Source organism: Carettochelys insculpta, chromosome 3 (genome assembly GCF_033958435.1).
Source record: "Carettochelys insculpta isolate YL-2023 chromosome 3, ASM3395843v1, whole genome shotgun sequence".
NCBI lineage: Eukaryota > Metazoa > Chordata > Testudines > Carettochelyidae > Carettochelys > Carettochelys insculpta.
The window spans coordinates 6,728,085-6,740,909 of NC_134139.1; the positions used below are offsets into that span (position 1 = coordinate 6,728,085).

The 12,825-nt window shown below is 49.1% G+C and overlaps 1 protein-coding gene across 1 annotated transcript in view; it reads right to left on the reverse strand.

Annotated features, from left to right (window-relative positions):
* The window catches only part of CFAP61 (cilia and flagella associated protein 61), a 253,647-nt gene that overhangs the window by 170,136 nt on the left and 70,686 nt on the right, over nucleotides 1–12,825 (reverse strand). The window lies entirely within an intron of this gene.

The following is a 12,825-nucleotide window of genomic DNA, read 5'->3' on the forward strand; positions in this document are numbered from 1 at the left end:
TCTGATTTGTTCTCCTTGCTTACTGTTTTTGGTTCTCTGTGCCTTAAATATTGAGTCTGTTCTGGTCTACCTATGGTCTGAAGAAGTGGGTCTGTCCCACAAAAACTCACCTAATAAACTATTTTGCTAGTCTTTAAATTGCTACTTGACTGCTCTTTGTTTTGATACACACACAATTACTTCAAGACAAACAAAATTGTTGTTAATCAATTGAAGTAAATGACCTTCCTGGGATTTCAGTACTAATAAGAATGGAAAGAGTAATCATTTTAACTGAGTTGTTCATAACTGAGTGGATAAAAATGAAATATTATAAAAATACAATAATTCCACATGTTGGGATTGTGGGACCAAAATATTGCAGTAAACAAATTCACCTATCCTGCACAATGCATGTGTTGTGACAGGGCCAGGGCAGAGGGCCCCCTCAGAGGAAGCCCAAACCAGCAGAAGCGCCTGTGGAGCACCAGCAGGGCAATCTCAGGCAGTTGGGTAGGAGATGGTTCAGTCTAATTGGGACCAGCTGACTCCAAGGAGGGCCTAATAAGAAGCCTTTAAAAGACCTTCACAGGGGGAGGGTGGGGGAGAGAGTCAGAGGAGACGAGACGAGACGAGACGAGAAGAGAAGTAGTGAGAGAAAGCAGGTTAGACGGGCTGAAGAAAGAAACAGGAACACCAGGAACTGCAGAGGGAAAGTGAGGAGCTGCAGCAGATTGAGAGGGGGACTCATTACATCTGCAGCCTGGAGAAGGTACTGGGGGAATTGTGTGGGGGAAGTGGCCCAGGGAGAAGAGCTGCTGCACCAAGGGCTAAGGGAATCAGCCCTTCCCACCAGCAGTCGCAGAGGGTCCCTGAGCTGGAACCTGGCATGACTGTGTGGGGGCCAGGTTCTGCCCAGACCACCCCTCACCCAGGTGAGGGCAACTGGGCTGTTAAGTGGGTCCAGGGGACTCAGTAGAGGCCAGAGGCCCAGGAATAAGGTGGACTTTGTCACAATGTGTAATGAAGCTTAACCAAGATATATCTTTTTTTCCCCCACACATAGTAACTCCCTGACAATGCAATTTCCTTTTCTCCAGCAGTCAGTATCTTCTTGACAGAAGTAGGATCAAGAGTCAGGGGCAGCACCAGAGGACTCATAAGATTTTTGTCTGTCATTAGCAAAGGATCAAATAATTTAATTCCAGATAGACTGGCAGTTTGGTTCAGTCATACATAATTTCCAGTTCACTAGCAGTCCACCTAAAGAGAGGAAAACATTTGACAACTAATGGATAAAACAAATTCTTCACTACTGAATTCCCCTTCAGGAGTAAAACATAATTGCTACTCTGCAATGGTTACATTCTGCAAATTACTAGACTTGGATTTTTGCTTTTGTATGCAGGCTTGGCAGGAATTGCTTCAGTACAAAATTCTAAGATACCACTCCCAGTTGGAGTTACCTCATGCCATCCCCTCACATAGCTAAGCTACCTACAGTGCTCTGATGGTCAGTTTCTTTCACAAAAGGAGATAAACATTCACTCAAGTAAAGTGAATTAAAGAGAAAAATATATATAATTTATTATTATTATTATATATAGAAGTCACAAAATTTACATGCAACTCAACTCCATGTCATAAGGGTGTGATAAGGAGGAGGGAGAAAAGTTGTCCGTTTTTGGCCTCTGAGGATAGAACAAGAGGGAATGGACTCAAACTGCAGCAAGGGAGGTTTAGGCTGGACATTAGGAAAAATTCCTAACTGTAAGGGTGGTCAAACACTGGAATAAATTGCCAAGGGAGGTTGTGGAATCTCCATCGCTGGAGATATTTAAGAACAGGTTAGACAGATATCTGTCAGGGATGGTTTAGACCAGGTGTGTCCAACTTGCAGCCCTGGACAGCTAGTAGTGCGGCCCCACAAGATTGTAAACTTTTAACATTATTACGTGATTTATATACATTAACTATATTATATATTTTATATGCGGCCCAAGACAATTCCTCTTCACTCAATGCGGCCCAGGCAAGCCAAAAGATTGGACACCCATGGTTTAGACAGCACTTGGTCCTGCCATTGGGGCAGGCGGCTGGACTCACTCGATGGCCTCTCAAGGTCCCTTCCAGTCCTAGTATTCTATGATTCCATGGGAAAGAAGCTGTTTGAATGTTCATCTGAGAGGAAGAGTTATAGTAAGTAATGATCTCTTTCCCAGAGAGTCTGAACAATTCTGAGTCTGAACAATTCCAACAATAACCTTACAGACTAACAGATATTTTGAAGCATAAGCTTTCGTGGGCAAAGACTAGCACGGCTTCCTCTTTGTTACTATTCATCAGATGCATGAGTGAAGCGGGTCTTTGCCCATGTAAGCTTATACTCCAAAATGTTAGTCTACAAGGTGCCACAGGACTTCTTATTTTGAAGATACAGACTAACATGGCTACTTCTCTGATACTCGTCACCATACACAGCAATTCCAAAAATGCCTGTAAGAAAAAAATCAGAGACATAGCCATGTTGGTCTGTATCTTCGAGAACAACAAGAAGTTCTTGTTCTGTAAGGAAAAAAAAGAAAGGCAGCTGCAATCTGTAATGTATAACGATAAGCAAGATAAGCACACCAGGAGCAGCAGCAACAATGGCATGTGTGAAGTGGGTGTCAACTGCCAAGGCTAGACAGGATTTATGGGATTTGCTTCAACACAGAGCCATTAAGGATAATAATACTTTAATAAGCTTATCTACTCCATGTTACTGCAATTAATTCACACAGTACCCATGATAAACAAAGTACTACAGGAATGTGTGTGTGTATATGTGTGTATAAATAAAAATGGATATGACGCTATTTGGCATGCTTACGCCCCTTTCGGCTGTGGGGAGTTCTGGTCCCAAAGGCCGTGTCTACACGAGCCCAAAACTTCGAAATGGCCATGCAAATGGCCATTCTGAAGTTTACTAATGAAGTGCTGAAATACATATTCAGTTCCTCATTAGCATGCGGGTGGCCGCGGCACTTCAAAGTAGACGGTGTCCTTTGGAAAAGGAGCCCCATCTGGACGAGCCAAGCAGCGGCGAGCCGCATCAATTTTGAAGTGCCACAGCCACCCGCATGCTAATGAGGCACTGAATATGTATTTCAGCGCTTCATTAGTAAACCTCGAAATAGCCATTTCGAAGTTTTGGGCTAGTATAGATGTAGCCAAAGTGCCTCACATCAGGGCCGCAGCAGATATTGCTCCAGCTGGTGGATAAGGTTCAGGGTGCTCCCAAGGATGAGTCCCCAGCTGATACTCTCCTAGGGGTGGGACCTATCCCTTAGCTGTTTACTGGATGTGCGCATATGGACTCAATGCCACTTTGAACGTTCCCACAGGGCTGAAGCCCAGGTTGCTCTGGTTACTGGTTTCTCTGGCTCCCATGTCTAAACCCAGAAGTCAGGAGATGATATGGTATCTCATGTTTATGTTTACGGGGTTCAAGGCTATAAAAGGTCGTAACAAAGGGATGGGAACTTGGTTGTACCACAGGACTGGAAGTTCCCACTCTTGCTCTCTGAGACCTGCAGGCTCCTCTTTTCAGGCCTTGAGGCCTGCAGACAGGTCTGTTGGTGTGTTACATGACACTGGGAAACATCAAAAGCTACGCCTCCACTACAGCCCGCTCTCAAAAGACAAGCTTCTGGAAGATATTCCCCCAAAATTGTCTTTCAAAAGAGCATGTCTATGCACAAAAAGCAGATCAAGTCTTCAATCCACTCTTCTGAAAAACCACTCTGCTCTTTGAAAGAGTGTCCACACAGCTATGGGAGCTCTCTCGAAAGAGGGGAGCAGGAAATGCTGCAGACAGGGTCACATGGCTGAGAAGCCCTTCTGGGGGCCACAGTCAGTCACTCCCTTAAAAGGCCCCTCCCAAATGCCTCCACTTTACACGTGCTGAGGCCTGCAGAGCTGCCACAAGCATCACAGAGCCTGTGCAGGGACCAGACAGCCTGCAACATCTGATGGATCTCCACCAGCAACTCGTGGCAGTAGAGCTGGCCATCCTCGGTCTTGCAGTCAGACAGCTGGCCATGGTGATCATGGCTGCTCTCCACCTCCTACTGGGGGTGAGCCCCCCAATGAGGCCATGGAGCCCCTCTACCCAGGATCCTGCTTGTGCCCCCCATCCTGAGAGTCCCATGGCTCCAGGGCCACCCCAGCAGCTGGTGAGGGGGACTGGGACAACACCAAATGGCTCCAGAATGTCCGCATAAGCGAGTGGACCTTCAAGGAGCTCTGCCACTGGCCTGATCCCACCCTGAGACACCAGAACACCTGCATGCAGCCTGCCTTCCCCCTAGAGAAGTGGGTCACCATTGCCATGGGGAAGCTGGCCACCCCAGACAGCTACCGGTCTGTGGAGCACTAGTTTGGGGTGGGCAAGGCCACCAGCGGGGCAGTCCTCATGGAAGTAAGGCATGTGTGGGTCACACACCCACCACAGGGAGAAAGGAGGGGGCTCCTGGGCAAAGGGGACCCTTGGTAGCAAAGGGCACGGGAAAGGGGGCCAGGAGGGTGCATGGAGGTGGGAGCTGGATACACCACGTCACCCCCTCATGAGGGTACACACCCTTCCTCCCATGCAGGTCGTCCATACAATCAATGCCATGCTTCTCCACAGAGTCATGCGGGGGATATGTGGACTCGGCCGGCGCAGGATTTGCTGTGGTCGGCTTCCCCAATTGCTTTGATGCCCTGGACAGGACACACATCTCTAACCATGTCCCAGAACACAGTTCTGGCCACTACATAAACTGCAAATGATACCACTCAGTAGTGTTCCAGGTGCTGGGGGACTTGAAGGTCCTGTTCATCAACATCTGTGTGGGGTGGGTGGGCTGGACATGTAATGCCAATGTGTTCTGGGCCTTTGGCCTCTGCCAGCACATAGAGGCTGGGACATACATCCCCCAGTGGGAGCTCCCAGTTGGGGATGGCACCATGCCCCTCTGCATACTGGTGGATGCCACTTACCCCCCTGCAGCCCTGGCTAATGCGGCCCTACACTGGCTACCCTGACTTCACCCAGGAGCTTTTTAATACCGGGCTCAAACAGGCCTGCAATGTGGTTAAGTGTGCCTTCAGGTGCCTGAAGGGCTGGTTCAGGTGCCTCCTTACAGCTGGCCCTAGGATGAAGTCAGCTGGTCAGGGGCAGGTCCCACAACCTGCTCCTACTACCAGGAGCTCTGAAGGTCAGGCTGCAAAACATCCCCCAGGTGGTGGGTGCCTGCTGTGCCTTCCACAACATCGTGGAGGGAAAGTGCAAGGTGTTTGTGCAGGGGTGGGTGGCTGAGTCCAGCCCCAGGCATGAACAGCTAGCAGCTGCACCAAGTCGCCAGGTCCACTGGGATGGGGTCTGTATTAGGGAGGCCCTCCATGAGAGCTTTGCTCACAGGACCCAGTGACTCCCACCCACAGCCACCCCACACAGGTCCTCCCGTGCACACACCCCTCACCACCACCCCCAACCCCTACCCACACACATCCACCTCTCTCCGTCACCACACCATGAGCACCAGACATGGGAATGGTGAAAAAATATGTTTACCAAAAACTAATAACTCTATGGTAGTAACAAACAACAGGGAACAGAATTATTTATAGTGAGGGACAGAGACAAACTACATACATTAGGGGGCTGGGGAAGGGAGGGCAGCTCAATCAGGGAGCAGAAGGGGGCCCTAGTCCAGGGCAGGGGTGGATGACTGCAAGCTCCATTGGTCTTGGGATCCCTTCCCATCCCTGGATTGGGTTACCTGGCAGGGATGGGAAGGGGTAGGCAGCACGGGGAGGTAGGGCTGTGGGAGGGCTTCAGCAGGGCTGGGTTCAGCAGGGGGGCAAACAGGGAGGCAGTGGTGGGGACAGCAAGGACAGGCCAGGTGCTCCCGCAGGACTGATGTGACATCCTGAAAGCTGGACGTGAGGTACTCCCAGGCTGCTCTCTGCCACGCCAGGTGATCCTCCTCCAGGTGGAGGCGCTGCTCTGCCACCTCTGCCTGGTGGTGACTGGCATCGCCATTGACAGACAACCACTGTGCCCTCCTGCTGCATGCCCATCTTGGTGCTGTTGGCGGGGTGGGTCTCCCACCTCCAGTGGGATGTCCAGGAGGGCAGCTGCAAGGATGGAGAACAAGAGACAGATGACATATCAGTCCCTCAGTACCAGCCCAATGGCTGTGCCCTTGACCCCCCTGTGGGCACCAGTCCCCGTCCAAAGGCACAGCGGCCATGAGGTATTGCGAGAGTTGGGCAGGTCCTCACCTGTGTGGGGCAGGCCCCAGCTGCAATCTGGCCCTACATACCTCCTCCCCACTCATGCAGCTCGCAGCGCTCTCCATGGGGGCAGGTACTGGGTGTCACCAGTGGCCATTACGGCATGCCCGGAACCATGGCCATCTGGGATGTGTCCAGCCTGGGTCCACTGGGTGTGTGGGTGGCCCACTGGCAGCTCTGATCCCCTCACCCTGCGAACTGGGCATGCACCTCACCAGGTACTTTCAAGAGGGTTCCTCACCGATGTCCAGTGATGACCTGTTGACCGTTGCCTGGCTTGATGACCACAACGGCTGGTCGATGACCAGGTCCCCATCACTGGAGTCCTTGGACAGTGGCTCCGGCTCAGTACCCAGCCAGGCAGGGCTGCCTTGGGGTCCTGGCTCCCACATGGCCTTGGTTGCAACATAACCCTGCCAGAGCTCCTTTAACTTTGCTCTGGACCTGCTCCTGGGTCTGGGCAGGGTATCCCTGAGTGGCCAGTCTGGTGGCGAGGTGGATGAAGGTGGCCGCATTCTGCCACTTGCCACCCATCTCCCAGAGGACCTCCTCCTCCTTCCAAAGTCCCAGGAGGGCCTGGAGCTCTGTCTCAGTCCAGGAGGGAGGCCATTTCTGGGGAGGCTGCCTGGGCTCCTGCGAGGGCTCTGAGTGGGGGGCCCTAGAGCTCCTGGGGTGGCTGGCTGCTGGCCATGTTGCTCTGTCACTGTTCAGGAGTGGCCATCAGGGCACGCTGCAAGCAGCTCATGACTTTGCTGCTAGCACGCTCTCAGCTCCCTGCCACGGGGTTTCTGGGTCTGTGCAGCTTTAAAGGCAGCTGGATGCAGAGACCGTAGAGCCCCGCTGCTGATGATCAGTGCATCTCTGTGTCCCAACTGGCTGGTGCCATAGCAGACTCCTCTTTCGAAAGAGAAGCTCGTGGAGTGTCTACAGGTTTTTTTACCACAAGATTCTTTTGAAAGAGGGCACTCTTCCAAAATGGGACTGGAGGAGAGATTTCAAAAGCAGCGCCACATTCTTTCAATTTTCTTTTGAAAGAGCATGTTTTATGTTTAGATGCTCCATGGGCTCTTTTGAAAAATGGCAGATTTTCCAAATGTACTTGCTAGTGTAGACGTGGCTAAAGAGAAAAACACAAAGGTGGACAAATAAATTAAAGATACATCCCCAGCAAAGCAAAACTGCTGGAGGTCAGGAGAGCTGGATGTTCCTGGCCCACAAATAGGTCTGTCTACTTAGGGGAAATCTCCCTGCACTGTTTTTGCAAAATAACAATTCTACTGTAGTTGTTCTATTACAACAGGAGCTACTCCCTCTTATAGACACACTACAACAAAATAAAAATGATTTTGTTATGAAATAATTACTCCACTTCTCTTATTTTAGACTAGAGTTTCCACATAAGGACATTATTGAAGAATAAGTATGGTAGAATTATAAATTTATAAAGTATGGTAGAATTATAATTTATATAAAACTATGGTACGCCCACATCTTGAGTACTGTGTGCAGATGTGGTCTCCTCACCTCAAAAAAGATATATTGGCATTAGAAAAGGTTCAGAAAAGGGCGACTAAGATGATTTGGGGTTTGGAACGGGTCCCATATGGGGAGAGGCTAGAGAAACTGGGACTTTTCAGTCTGGAAAAGAGGCAATTGAGGGGAGATATGATAGAGGTATATAAAATCATGAATGGTGTGGAGAAAGTGAATATAGAAAAATTATTTACCTTTTCCCATAATACAAGAACTAGGGGACACCAAATTAAATTGATGGGTAGTAGGTTCAAAACTAATAAAAGGAAATTTTTCTTCACACAGCGCACAGTCAACCTGTGGAACTCCTTGCCGGAGGAGGCTGTGAAGGCCAGGACTCTATTAAGGTTTAAAAAAGGGTGGGCTCAATAAATTTTTGCAGGTTAGGTCCATAAATGGCTATTAGCCAGGGGTAAAGTATGGTGCCCTAGCCTTCAGTACAAGGGCAGGAGATGGATGGCAGGAGATAAATCACTTGATCATTGTCTTCTGTTCTCCTTCTCTGGGGCACCTGGAATTGGCCACTGTCGGCAGACGGGATACTGGGCTGGATGGACCTTTGGTCTGACCCAGTATGGCCATTCTTATGTTCTTATGTTCTTTATGTTCTAATTCAGTGACAGATATGCCCATCAATTTCCTCAGCTAGACAAATCAACAGATTTGTAATACTCATTGCTCAAAACTAGATTGCTCTTTCAAAGTCAAATCTAAGCACGACTGCTTGATAATCACACAGAAAAGATGATGTTGGCTGCTCTGCATCTGTCCTGAATTCAAACAAAATGGATGCTTGCCCATGTAGCACATACATCAATCAATGCCTCTTGATATAACCTCTCCTTTCTTCTTCCAGTTAAGTGGCTACAGGGTGTGTCCTGTGGGACACTGCCCAGTCTTATACTTAAGAGAGTTTTCTGACTCAATATGCATGACCCTGGCTTGGTCACAAAAACTGCATATCCTGCTGTCATTTTGAAATATAGCCACCTGTTGGGATACTAAGATATCTCAAGGTACTCAGAACAAACAGGACTACCATTAAATAAAGAAAATATACAGAGCTGCTGATACTTACTGGGGTGCTCAAAGCCCAAGGGAGGGGGGACTCCCCATTCCAGGCAAGATGCATCTCTGTTTAATTCAGTTTTTAGTGAAGGAATTTTGAGGTCCACTTCTGTTATACTTTGTTTCTCAACTACCAATAAGTGAAGCTCAGATTTTGTCAGCCCCCAAGGTCTCTTCAGGCTCTTGTGCGGAAATGTGCCATAGGTATTTCAAATAATGTTACCATCATCAGACAGCATTCATAACTTCATCTCAAATAACACCTGCTGGCTCTGGTAAACCATTTGTCAGATCTACAATGATGCCGATCTCGTCTTCAAGGAACTGCATCTAGCAGAACTGCTACATATTATAATTCTTTCTGAAGAACAAACTAGAACTTTGAGAGTTTATTCTGAGCCCCTGAGCATGTTTACATGGAGAAATTTACTGGCATAACTACAAGTAAAACTATACCATTGTAGTTAAACTTCTCTAAACTCATCATGTGCACTCATTATTTTCAAATTAAGTGACCAAGCAGGAATTACATTGATATTACTATACTGATATGATTGTACCTGTAAATTTCCCCAATTAGACAAGCCCCTAATAGTAAACTATTATAATAGCTCAGCTCAGAAGACACTTTTGAGTGTTTTCTGACAAGCCAATCATCTCAAACAAGGGCATCACACTCCTTCAGAAGAGATGGTCAAATTCTAAGTTTACGGTCTGTAACCTGGACTATAAAGTAAGGACTATATACACCACCTACTACACAGTATCATAGAGAAATATGCACAGAGATCAAGAGGACAACGTGACCTACAAATGAGCAACATTTAGTTACCATTGGTGTGTATTGTTGTAATCATCAAACAATGAGAAAATCTGGTCCCATTATGGCCACTGGTATTTCTGCACTTTGTTTCTCTTCATTCACCTTCCTCTTCTCTCTCCCCTTTGTCTTCCTTTGTGGGGCCCCACTGTTCTTTCCTCTGCATTTCCTTCCCCGCAGCAACTCTCACTTTCAATCCCCTATTCAGTGTGCTTCACTGCCAATGTTTACTCATACTTACTGCTAAGAGTTCAGTGATGGAGCCTTTAAGGTTACCACACAAGTATTATCACAGGGCTGTGAAACTGACACTTCAATCGATTTAACAGAGGAGTATATTCCTCTGGGTCATTGTTCCAAGTTGTCTGCAAACTCAGGCATACATCACTAGCAGGAAAACAGGGCACATTTGGTTCATGTTTAGAAGGTTACACTCTGAAGTCGCAGGGCTAGAAATTTACTTTAAAAAGTTGAGATTCTGGAACATGCAGGCCACATAAATACACTATGCAGGCTGGATTCAGCCTGCAGGATGTGCATCTGACACCTTTAATCTAGACAAGGAAAGTCATTCAGTCTCATCCATAAAGACACATGATCACTATCACCAAGTATTTGATGGAACAATGCAGCACTCATGCCCGCCTAACAAGTAATACAAAATATTGCCTCTGTTTCCATTAGAAATCTGAAATGCATTTCATGCTTGAGATAGAGAAGTTACTCACCGTGGCAACGATTGTTCTTCGAGATGTGTCCCCGTGGGTGCTCCACAATAGGTGTCAGGCTCACCCCGGCGCCGCAGATCAGAAACTTTCCAGCAGTTTCTCCTGGACCGCGCATGCGCCGGCGCGCGCCGCTCCCTTGTGTGCCCCCAGCCACGCGCGCGATCCGGTCCCCGCCAGTTCCTTGACCAGCTGCCTCGGAAGCTCCTGAAAAACACTAAACAGAGATCCGAAGCGGGGAGGACGGGCGGGTGGTGGAGCACCCACGGGGACACATCTCGAAGAACCATTGTTACCACGGTGAGTAACTTCTCTTTCTTCTACAAGCGTCCCCGTGGGTGCTCCACAATAGGTGACTACCCAGCAGTAACCCAAGTGAGGAGGTAGGTAATCAGTTTATGAGCAGCTTGCCCCTGAAAGGACTGCTGTTGACAGACGGGTATCTTCTTCGAGTACCCGGTGCAGAGCATAATGCTTGGCGAAGGTGTCATAGGATGACCAGGTTGCCGCTCTACAGATGCCTTTTAACGCGATGCCCTTGAAAAAGGCTGTTGATGCCGCCACTGCCCTGGTGGAGTGAGCCCTAGGCGGGGCTAGCAAAGGAGTCTTTCAAAGTTTGTAGCACATTTTTATACAGGACACAATGTGCTTCGAGATTCTCTGTGAAGAGAGACCCTCTCCTTTTGACCTGGGAGCGAGAGAGACTAGAAGTCTGTCCATTTTCCGGAAGGACTTAGTTCTGTCTATGTAGAAGGCCAACACCCTCCTCATGTCCAGGAGATGTAGGCGTGCCTCCTTGCTGGAGCTGTGAGGCTTCGGGTAAAACGAGGGTAAAACTATAGGTTCGTCAAGGTGGAACTCTGAAGAAACTTTCGGACCAAAGGCCGGGTGCAGCCGTAAGGTTACCGCCTCCTTTGAGAATACCGTGCACGGCGGTGTTGCCATAACCGCTGCGAGCTCACTCACCCTGCGAGCTGACATGATTGCAAGAAGGAAGGTTGTTTTTATCATAAGGAGACGTAGGGGAGCTGTGGCTAAGGGTTCAAAAGGTGAGCCCATTAGCACGCTGAGCACCAGGTCCAAGTTCCACGATGGTGGAAGCGGTTTCCGAGGGGGGTACAAGTTTACTAGCCCCTTCAGGAACCTGGTAACGAGAGGATGGGCGAACATCGTGGGCCCCTCCTCTTCATGCCAAAAAGCAGATATAGCGGCGAGGTGGACCTTTAGCGAGGATAGGGAGAGCCCGCCCCTCTTGAGGTCCAGTAAGTATTCTAGTATTACAGGTATAGGAACATCAAGGGGGTCTAACTGCTTGGCAGAACACCATGCAGTGAATTGAGTCCATTTCTGCTTGTAAGTCTTCCTGGTGGAGGTCCTTTGGCTACTCTCCAGGACTTGTTGTACTCCCTCCATGCATGTGCTCTCTAGGGAGCTGAGCCACGGATTAACCATGCTTGTAGGCGCAGGCCTTGAGGGCATGGGTGCACTATGGACCCCTGGGCCTGAGTGAGCAGGTCTGGCGCCACCGGAAGGGGAAGCGGTGGGCGGTCCGACATGCACAGAAGCAAGGGGAACCATTGCTGTCGGTCCCACGTTGGGACTACTAGGATCATGCGGGCTCTCTCCCTCCTGGCTTTCTGCAAGACCTGGTGGATGAGCACTGTGGGGGGAAACGCATAAAGCAGGGGGCCCTTCCATGAAATCGCGAATGCGTCCCCCAAGGACCCCCGCCCCAATCCTGCTCTGGAGCAGTACTGAGGGCACTGCTTGTTGTGCTGAGTGGCAAACAGGTCTATCTGGGGAAACCCCCATGTGTGAAAGATCGGTTGTAGCAGATCGGAGCGGATCTGCCATTCGTGCATGAGTGCAAAGCACCTGCTCAGCTGGTCTGCTTTCACGCTGTGAGCGCCTAGTAAGTACAAGGCCTTCAACGTTATATTGTTGGCAATGCACCAGTTCCACAGCCGGACTGCTTCCGCACATAGGGCACGGGATCGAGCTCCTCCTTGTCGATTTATATAAAACATGGTGGAGGTATTGTCTGTACCGATCCCGACTACTTTGCCTTGTATGTGGTCTTGAAAGTGTTTGCAGGCGTTGAACACTGCTCTGAGCTCCAGTATATTTATATGCAGTGACTGTTCCGTAGGGCACCACAGTCCTTGCGTCACCTTGTTGCCGATGTGTGCTCCCCACCCTATGTGGGAGGCATCGGTAGTAAGAAAAATAGAGATTTGTGGTTGGTGAAAGGGTACCCCTGTTAGCATGTTCTTGGGGTTTACCCACCATTGCAGGGATCTGCACACCTCTGTCGTGGGCGACACCACCCTGCAGACAGTGTGGGACGCCGGCTTGTAGACGCTCGCCAGCCAATGT